At 41.3% G+C, this 10,978-nt stretch overlaps 1 protein-coding gene across 6 annotated transcripts in view; it reads right to left on the bottom strand.

The window, feature by feature from the left end:
• Window positions 1–10,978, bottom strand: part of RUFY2 (RUN and FYVE domain containing 2) — a 52,208-nt gene that overhangs the window by 3,463 nt on the left and 37,767 nt on the right. The gene's annotated exons all lie outside the window — the stretch shown is intronic.

Here is a 10,978-nt window from a genome sequence, read left to right as displayed (position 1 = left end):
AAGTTTCTACATGTACAATTCAGTGACATCGATTACATTCTTCCAGTTGTGCTGCTATTCTCACTATCCTTTTCCAAATTATTCCATCACCATTACCTTTAACTCACTGCCCCCTAGGCTTCCCATCAAACCTTCTGAGTTGCTGTTGTCAATTTGATCTCACATAGATAATTCTTTTTTTTTTCTTTGTATACAGAACAAATTCTCATTAAACAGTACACATGTTGCCCTATGACAATGGTTAACAACCCCACGACATGTCAACACTGTCCTTTCTTTTCAACCTTGGGCTCCCTATCACCAGCTTTCCTGTCCCCTCCTGCCTTCTAGTCCTTGTCCCTGGAGTGCTGTAGGTATACCTCATTTTATTGTATTTCACAGATACTGTGATTTTTACAAATTGAAGGTTTGTGGCAACCCTGTGTTGAGTCTATCGACACCATTTTTCCAACAGTATGTGCTCACTTCGTGTCTCTATGTCATATTTTGGTAATTCTCGCAATATTTCAAACTTTTTCATTATTATTATACCTGTTATGGTGATCTATGTTCAGTGATCTTTGATGTTACTATTGTAATTGTTTTGAGGTGCCACAAACCCTGCCCACATAAGACGGCAAACTTACTTGATAAATGTGTGTGTTCTGACTGCTCCACCACCCAGCCGTTCCCCACTCCCTCCTTGGGCTTCTCTCTTCCCTGAGACACGACAATATTGAAATCAGGTCAGTTAATAACCCTACAATGGCCTCTAAGTGTTCACGTGAAAGGAAGACTCGCACGTCTCACTTTAAATCAAAAGGTAGGAATGATTAAGCTTAGTAAGGAAAGCACGTTGAAAGCCGAGACAGCCCGAAAGCTAGGCCTCTTGTACCAAACAGTCAAGGTGTGAATGCAAATGAACAGCTCTTGAAGGAAATTAAAAGTGCTACTCCAGTGAACACATGAATGATAAGAAAGCAAAACAGCCTTACTGCTGATACAGAGAAAGTTTTCGTGGTCTGGATAGAAGATCAAACCAGCCACAACATTCCCTTAAGCCGAAACCTAATCCAGAGCAAGGCTCTCTCTTCAATTCTGTGAAGGCTGGGAGAGGTGAGGAAGCTGCAGAAGAAAAGTTTGAAGCTAGCAGAGGTTGGTTCATGAGGTTTAAGGAAAGAAGCCGTCTCTGTAACATAAAAATGCAAGGTGAATTCCCGAGGCCAACTCTTCAGACAAAGATTGGACTGGACTCTGGGACATAACATGACACTCGTGAAGAGTGTGCTTCTTAGCTCAAGTAGATACATGAGACTAAATAGGCAGCTTCTGTCCGGAGGAGAGATGGGAAGGCAGAGAGGGTCAGGAGCTGTTTGAATGGACACAGGAAATCGGATGGAAAGGAGGAGCGTGCTGTCACAGTATAGGGAGGGCAACTAGGGTCACGTAACTATATAAACTTTTGTATAAGAGACTAACTTGAATTGTAAACTTCCGCTTAAAGTACAACAACAACAACAACAAAAAGCAAGGTGAAGCAGCAAGTGCTGATGTAGAAGCTGCAGTGTGTTATCCAGAAGATCTAGCAAAGATAACTGATGAAGGTGGCTACACTAAATAATAGATTTTCAATATAGATGAAACAGCCTTATATTGAAAGACGATGCCATCTAGGACTTTCATAGCTAGAGAGAAGTCAACGCCTGGCTCCAAAGGACCGCTGACTCTCTTGTTAGCGTCTAATGTAGCTGGTGACTTTAAGCTGAAGCCAGTGCTCATTTACCATTCCAAAAATCCTAGGGCCCTTAAGAATTATGATAATTCTACTCTGCCTGTGCTCTGTAAATGAAACAACAAAGCCTGGATGACGGAACATCTGTTTACGACATGGCTTACTGAATATTTTAAGCCTACTATTGAGACCTACTGCTCAGAAAAAGATTCCTTTCAAAATATTACTGCTCATCGACAACGCACCTGGTCACCCAAGAGCTCTGATGTAGTTGTACAAGGAGATTAATGTTGTTTTCATGCCTGCTAACACAATATCCATTCTGCAGCCCATGGATCAAAGAGCAATTTCGACTTGCAAGTCTTATTATTTAAGAAATACATTTTGTAAGGCTATAGCTGCCATAGATAGTGATTCCTCTGATGGATCTGCGCAAAGTAAACTGAAAACCTTCTGGAAACAATTCACCATTCTAGATGCCATTAAGAACATTCATGATTCACAGAAGGAGGTCAAAATATCAACATTAACAGAAGTTTGGAAGAAGTTGATTCCAACCCTCATGGATGACTTTGAGGGGTTCAAGACTTTAGTGGAGGAAGTAACTACAGATGTGGTGGAAAGAGCGTTAGAAGTGGAGCCTGAAGATGTGACTGAATTGCTACAATCTCATGATAAAACTTTAACGGATGAGGAGTTGCTTCTTATGGATGAGCAAAGAAAGTGGTTTCTTGAGATGGAATCTATTCCTGGTAAAGAAGCTTTGAAGATGCTTTCAACATTGCTGAAATTACAACAAAGGATTCAGAACACTGCATAAACTTAGTTGATAAAGCAGCAGCAGGGTCTGAGAGGACTGAATCCAATTCTGAAAGAGGTTCTACTGTAGGTAAAATGCTACCAAATAGCATCACATGCTACAGAGAAATCTTTGGTGAAAGGAAGAGTTAATTGATGTGGCAAACTTCACTGTCTTCTTATTTTCCAAATATGCCACAGCCACCCCAACCTTCAGCAACCACCACCCTGATCAGTCAGCAGTCATAAACACTGAGGGAAGACCCTCCACCAGCAAAAAGATCACGACTTGCTGAAGGCTCAGATGATGGTTAGCATTTTTTAGCAATAAAGTATTTTTTAATTAAGGTATGTACATTGTATTTTTTTTTTAGACATGATGCTATTGCACTTAACAGACTACAGTATAGGGTAAACATAACTTTTATATGCACTAGGAAACAAAAAAATTCATGTGACTAGCTTTATTGCAGTGGTCTGGATGGAACTGAACCCAAAATATTTCCGAGGTACGCCTGTAATTTATAAAGCAAGTCCTTAAAATGTGAAAGACAGGCATTTGCATTCTTTATTTTAGGTAAAACCTCAGCTTAAGTTCAGTTTTACATGGCTAGTAATTTCCCTCAAGTTCTATAACTCAAAAATTTAATAGCTGTTGTGTAAACATTTGTAGAAAATGGATGTACGTAGTCTTAAACTGGGAGCTAACTTGATAGCTAAAGTTTATAACTTCACCCTTTTAAGAAAAATTTTTTATTGTGCTTTAGGTGAAAGTTTACAGAGCAAATTAGTTTCCCATTCAATAGTTTGTAGATGAAGTGTTTCGTGATAATGGTTGCATCCCCCTCAATGTGTCAACACACCCCATTTCCATCCTGGGCTCTCTGTTTCCTTTCATCTGGATTTTCTACCCCTTGCTGCCTTCTCATCTTTGCTTTTGGGCAACTGTTGTCCTTTTGATCTCTTATAATTGATGGTTCTAAGGAAAACATTCCTCTTGGGTGTTACTGTTTCTTTTATGGGCCTGTCTATTGTTTGGCTGAAAGGCAGTCTCCAGGATTGGCTTCAGTTCTAGTTCACAAGGATGTCTTAGGGTCACAGTCTTGGGGGATCCTCCAGTCTCTGTCAGACCAGTAAGTCTGGTCTTTTTTGTGAATTTGATTTTTTTGTTCTACATGTTTCTCTTCCTCTGTCCGGGATCCTCTACTGTGATCCCAGTCAGAGGGGTCAGTAGTGGTTAGCCAGGCACCATCTAGTTCTTCTGGTTGTGGGGTCATGGAGACTGTGGTTTGTGTGGTCCATTAGTCCTTTCAACTAACTGCTCCATTTAGTCTTTGGACTTCTTCACTCTCCTTTGCTCCAGATGGGCCAAGAGACCAATAGTTGTATCTTAGATGGCCGCTCACAAGCTTTTAAGACCCCAGACACTACTCACCAAAGTACACTACTCACCAAAGTAGGAAGCAGATCATTGTCTTTATGAACTATGTTGTGCCAAGTGATGTAGATGTCCCCCAAATCTATGGTCCTTCACCTTCAAGCCTCAGGATTTCATCCTGTGACGTATTACTTATATCTGTGACTGTGCCCCTTGTGTGCTCTATCGTCTATATGAGTATACACACAGCACCTACAAGTATTTATGTAGAAATATCCACAACCAAACCTATATCTGCAGGTGGGTCTAACCCATTCTTAATCAACCAAGGTCCTGGCTAGAAAGAGTATTTCTTCCTACAAAGGAAACTTTACAACGAGAATACCCAGGTGAAGGAGTGCTCATTACTCCTATTGACTTCATCACACATCTCTAAAACAGCCCAGACCAAACCACATTGCTGCTGCTCCCAAAGAACCCAAGTATAACTGAGGATTCCAACTTGGAGATGGAGCAAGCGCTCACCTATAATATACCACTAAGGCACAGGGACTTTAATCACCTAATGAGAAAAAAATTCTCCAAGCAAAAAAGTCTGCACACACATTCCTCAAAATCAGAGTTTTCTGAAAAGCCTTTTATATCTAACAGCAGAACTCTGAAGAAAAAAAGATGAAAACAGGACTAAGCATTCTTAGGTCAAGATCACAAGGTTAATTTGAGGTATTTTTGTTTCACAGGCTCTCTTGGTAACTAGGACCTGTTATGTCATATAGCAGAGGTAAGACAGATGGTGTTTGGTCACTGCAGATGAAGAGGTCTAAGGCTCCTTAGAACATAGGATTCTGAGAAGTTAGGGCTTTTCTTTTTAAAAATAATAGCTAATATCAAACAACAGCTGCCAAAATTCAGATGACTGGAATCATGGGAAATTTTTTTAAGCTGGATGGCACCTAAAAAATAATCCAACTTGAGAAAGGAAAGTGACTTGCCAAATGTCTCAAAGTGGAAGCAGCTTTGCTTCCTGCTAAGCTATATCTGTGAAGGCTGATGTGAAGCAGATTTGTAAGCAGCATCATTAGGTTCAGAAGTAACCTTTCTGGCACAGGGACTGGGCATCCTATACCTCTAAGGTGACTCACCATTGTACAGATGAGGAAACTGAGGTCCAGAGAGCTGAATTTGCTTGCTCAAGGAACGTAATTATTTACAAGCAGAGCTGAGGCTAGAAGGGAGCAAGCTATTGCTCTGCAAATAAATGGCTGCTTTTCTCCGCCCAATTCCAGTCAGCTGCCATGTTTACACACCCTAGACAGGATATTAGAAGATCCTTCTCTGGAGAAGCTCAGTTGCCCCTGAGAAAAGTCCTGTAGATACTAACATTGTTTGGTGCATCCAACAGTTGACTAGTTAGCAGATAAGGTGAGGCCCATCAGTCTGTAACAACTCACCCACATCCACTCAATCAAATGGATATACAGGGTCTCCAATAAGTTTCTTTCGTGCCTTTTATTGAAACTGTATTACCTAACATTGTCTATGCCAAGAAATTTGGTCAACCGACTGAAAGAGATCCACATTTATGCCTATTCCCAAGAAAGGTGATCCAACTGAATGTGGAAATTATCAAACAATACCACTAATATCACATACAAGTAAAATTTTGGTGAAGATCATTCAAAAGCAGCTGCAGCAGTATATTGACAGGGAACTGCCAGAAATTCAAGCCGGATTCAGAAGAGGACATGGAACCAAGGACATCACTGCTGATGTCAGATGGATCCTGGCTGAAAGCAGAGAATACTAGAAAGATGTTTACCTGTGTTTTATTGACTATGCTAAGGCATTTGACTATGTGGATCATAACAAATTATGGATAACATTGCGAAGAATGGGAATTCCAGAACATTTAATTGTGCTCATGAGGAACCTGTACACAGATCAAGAGGTAGTCATTCGAACAGAACAAGGGGATACTGCATGGTTTAAAGTCAGGAAAGGTGTGCGGCAGGGTTGTATCCTTTTACCATACCTGTTCAGTCTGTATGCTGAACAAATAACACAAAAAGCTGGACTCTATGAAGAAGAAAGGGGCATCCAGATTGGAGGAAGATGCATTAACAACCTGCATTACGCAGATGACACAACCTTGCTTGCTGAAAGTGAAGAGGACTTGAAGCACTTACTAACGAAAATCAAAGACCACAGCCTTCAGTATGGATTACACCTCAACATAAAGAACACAAAAAATCCTCACAACTGGACCAATAAGGAACATCATGATAAATGGAGAAAAGATTGAAGTTATCAAGGATTTCATTTCACTTGGATCCACAATCAACACCCATGGAAGCAGCAGTCAAGAAATCAAAAGATTCATTGCATTGGGCAAATCTGCTGCAAAAGATCTCTTTAAATTGTTGAAAAGCAAAGATGTCACCTTGAAGACTAAGGTGCGCCTGACTCAAGCCACAGTGTTTTCAATCGCCTCATAAGCATGCAAAAGCTGAACGATGAATAAGGAAGACCGAAGTACAACTGACACCTTTGAATTGCAGTGCTGGCAAAGAATATTGAATACACCATGGACTGCCAAAGAACAAACAAATCTGTCTTAAAAGAAGTACAACCGGAATGCTCATTAGAAGCAAGGATGGCGACACTATCTCTCACATACTTTGGACATATTATCAGGAGGGATCAGTCCCTAGAGAAGGACATTATGCTTGGTAAAGGAGAGAGTCAGCGAAAAAGAGAAAGACCTTCAACGAGATGGACTGACACAGTGGCTGCAACAATGGGCTCAAACACAGCAACGACTGCGAGCATGGCACAGGATCAGGCAGTGTTTTGTTCTATTGTACACAGGGTCACTATAAGTTGAAACAGACTCAACGGCACCTAACAACAGCAACATTTGAGAAATGCCTTGGGCATGAAGTACTTCAGTCAAAAGAACCAACTCAAAAATGGAATTCAGAAGAAACATGGAATGGTGTAAGACAACTTTAAAGGAATTATAATATCCTCAGATAAAATAAAACATGATACTATTTTTAAAAGGAACAATCAGCAAATAAGCCCATTGAATACTAAAAATATGGTAGCAGAACTGCATGGATAAACCTTGAAAACATGCTAATAAGTCAGTGCAAATGGACAAATATTGTATGATTCCACTTAAATGAAATATCTAGAATAGGCAAATTCATAGAGACAAAAAGTAGATTAAAGGTCACCAGGGGCTTGGGGGAGAGAAGAAGGGGGAGTGATTGCTTAATCGGTATAGTTTCTATTTGGTGTGATGAAAAGTTTTGGAAACAGGTGATGGTGATGGCTGTATAACATTGTGAATGTAATTAATGCCACTGAATTGTACACTTAAAAATGGTCAAAATGCACTAACTAGATATCAGATAAGAATTATCTTAGGTAAAGGGAAGGACAGCACACACTACAGGGGAAGTCAGCACAACTGGACTAAACCAAAGCTAAGAAGTTTCCTGAATACAATCAAACACTTCGAGGGACAGAGTAGCAGGGGTGGGGGTCTGGGGACCATGCTTTCAGGGGACATCTAGGTCAACTGGCATAACAAAGCTTATTAAGAAAATGTTCTGCATCCTACTTTGGTGAGTGGTGTCTGTGGTCTTAAAAGCTTGCAAGCGGCCATCTAAGTTTCATTAATTGGTCCCAACCAGCTGGAGTAAAGAAGAATGAAGAACACCAAAGACACAAGGAAAGTGTTAGCCCAGGAGACAGAAAGGGCCACATAAACCAGAGACTTCATCAGCCTGGGACCAGAAGAACTAGATAGTGCCCGGCTACCACTGATGACCACCCTGACAGGGAACACAGCGGAGAGTCCCAGATGGAGCAGGAGACAGGTAGGGTGCAGAACTCAAATTCTAGTAAAAAGACCAGACTTAATGGTCTAAGACGGAGGAACCCCGGAAAGCACGGCCCCCAGATTCTCTATCATCCCAGAACTAAAACAATTTCTGAGGCCAACTCTTCAGACAAAGATTGCATTGGACTGTGGGACATAAAATGATAACTCGTGAAGAGTGTGCTTCTTAGCTCTAGTAGATACATGAGACTAAATCGTGGCTTCTGTCTGGAGGTGACATGAGAAGGCAGAGAGGGTTAGGAGCTGGGTGAATGGACATGGGAAATCCGGGGTGTAAAGGAGGAGTGTGCTGTCACAGTACAGGGAGAGCAACTAGGGTCACATAACAATGTATGTATACATTTTTGTATAAGAGACTAATTTGAAATGTAAACTTTAATTTAAACTACAACAATAAAAAAAGGTCAAAATGGCAAATTTTATGTATATAATTTATCACAATAAAAATTAAAATTTTTTAAAATACATGGTCACAGAAATTAAAGATCCCACAGAAGGCTGAACTGAATCTAGCCAAAGCTGTAGATCTAACTTTCAGACTACAGAAAATAAGAGGATAGAGGAACAAGTTAAAGAACACCATGAATAACCAATCATACAAAATCGAGAATGTGAGAAACTCAGCTGACCCAAACTTTTAACTGGCCAATGACATGAAAAAAAGAAAGAAAATCAAGTCACATATAAACCGATTACATACATGGGAAAACTAGATAACATTTTTTAAAGATAGACATAAATGATAAAGCTATATAGAAAAGCAACATAATGGTTGACACAAAATGGAGGATAGTTTACTAAAGAGTAGCATGCAATCCGAGAGCATACACGGAGGCGTCAAAGGTGTTGGCCATGGTCTATATCACAGGCTAAGCAGAGGGTATGCCAGTGTTTTTAAGTCGCACTGTATATGCACTCTTTAGTACATATGATACACTTAACAGTGAAATTTTATTTTACAGAATATGACAGTGGGCAAACATCCATGAAGCCATCCTCTAAAAAAGTGTGGGAGCAGAATAAAAGCATATCTAGATGTGCAAATTCTTAGAAATTTTATCTTCATTCAGCATTTTTCAAGAAGCTACTGAAGGATGTGTTGCCCAAAAAAGAAGTTATGGTGTACAGGCATTGGGAGCTCCATACAGGAGAAGAATGAAGGGAATTCCCAGAATGGCTGCAAAAGGAAATCTCAGGACAGGAAGGGCTACCAGAGCAGACTGGGGCAGGAAAGTGGACAACTCTAGAAGGGACGGCTCCAAGGAAAAAAAACCAAGGAACCAACCAATTACCTGATAAATTTTACCATGTGAAAAACTCTACCAAGAAGCATTTTATATCAATGTAATCCATCACATAAATAAAACAAAAGAATCACATGATCTTATCAATTGATGCAGAAAAGGCATTTGACAAAGTCTAACACCCATTCCTGATAAAAACTCTCAGCAGAGGCCTTCCAGCAACATGGCACTCTAGGCAGAAGCAACACACTGTCCCTCCACAGCAAAGATCCAAAAAACTAAGCCAAACAGAGAAAACAGCAATCCTGAAACCCTAAAACATCAAATGAAGAGATAAAGAACTCAGCCAAGCACCAAATGGAGAAAACTGACAGAAAACAGAGAGCAAGGAGAGGTTCATGCAGAGGTCCCCTATCGGCTAACGCAGCATGGATCCACCATCTAGGACTCCTATCAGAGACCAGCAAATAGGGGGTATGAGAAAGCAGCTTCACAGAGCTTCCAGCAGGAGACAGAACCACCGGTAACTGGCGATATACGCTTTACCACCCCCTACCCTTCTTCACCCCCCGTCAGCCTCTTCTACTTCTTGCGGCCACAGTCTCTCGGCCGGGAAGCACTGGCTGCTTGGATTCCACCCGCCCGCACTGACCAACTCCCTAAGTGCCATTTGTTGGCTGCTGGTGTTGCTTTTTTCCGCTTCTTTTGATTTCTTCCTTACTTCTCACCACCTCCCCCTCCTTTCGCTCAGATACCTGGCTCCATGCGCCATCTCTGCTTCTTCCTTGGGGGGCTGAAGAGCTCCATTCGAGCGTGGAACTGCTTCCTGGTCTGGGCTGCCACGCTGGTGGGATCCTGGGGCTTTTGTTTGGTTGGTTGTTTTGAATTGTTTGTTTTCTTTTCCTTTTCTCAAGTTGGAAGCCCATTCTGGCCAGGCAGTGCTACGTGGCTTGGGACCTACCCCCTCAGCTTGCGCAGACGGGCAGAGGGATCCCTGAGAGCATGTTTTTTCTTTTTCTTTTTTCCTGTTTTTTGGGGGTCTTTACTTGATTTTTGTTTTTTTTTTAAATTTGTTTTGTTTTCTTTTCCCTCTTTTTCCCTTTTTTGTCTTTCTTCATTACTCAGCTTCTCATTTCTCTATACCTTGCTTCTCTTCCTGTCCCCTGAATACCTGGTGCTGAATTCCTCCACGCCTTCTAGCCAGGCTGTACTGCAACACCTGGGAACAACTTCCCCAGACCTCGTACCACATCAGCGGGATCCCTGGGAGCTTTGCTGTTCTTTTTTCTTTCTAATTTTTATTTATTCATTCTTTTCTTTTTTTTTCCTTCTTCTTCCCCTTTCTGTTCTTCTCCATTTCATAGTCTCTCATCTCTCCACTCCAATGGCAAGCTCCGCTAGCACACTTTTGTGTTTGTTTGTGTGTTTTTGGCTTGTGTTCCTCTCTCCTCTCTCCCATACCCATCTTAGCACCACACATCACAATTTCCCCCCTCCATCCTGCCTACCTGCACCGTGAGCTTAACATCACACCACCAAGCAGCACAGACACGGCCTACCAGAACTTGTCCTGCACGGATTACCGACCCACCCTGATGGCTGTAGTAAGTGCCACAAACAACCCATTCCAGCAACTCCTCTTCAGCTAGACCTGCCCTGCTGTACCATATCTGAGCGACTGACCCTGCCACTTGGAGAAGGAGGCGAAAAGTACAGTGCCCACAGACAAGCAAACAACAAAGAACACATAGCCCGCCTGCTCAGACATAGCTAAATTTAAAAAAAAAAAAGGACAAAACAAACAAATCTACAATCAATAAACAAGAAAAAATAACTACTGAATGCCCCAAAGACAGCAGACAATATCAAAACATTTACAAAAACAGGACAGGATGTTTCCAACAGGCATCCAAAATAAAACACCAGATGACTTTCCA

The sequence above is a fragment of the Trichechus manatus genome, unplaced genomic scaffold (genome assembly GCF_000243295.1).
Source record: "Trichechus manatus latirostris isolate Lorelei unplaced genomic scaffold, TriManLat1.0 scaffold00163, whole genome shotgun sequence".
In the NCBI taxonomy this organism is placed as follows: domain Eukaryota; kingdom Metazoa; phylum Chordata; class Mammalia; order Sirenia; family Trichechidae; genus Trichechus; species Trichechus manatus.
This window is presented reverse-complemented; position numbering and strand designations above follow the sequence as displayed.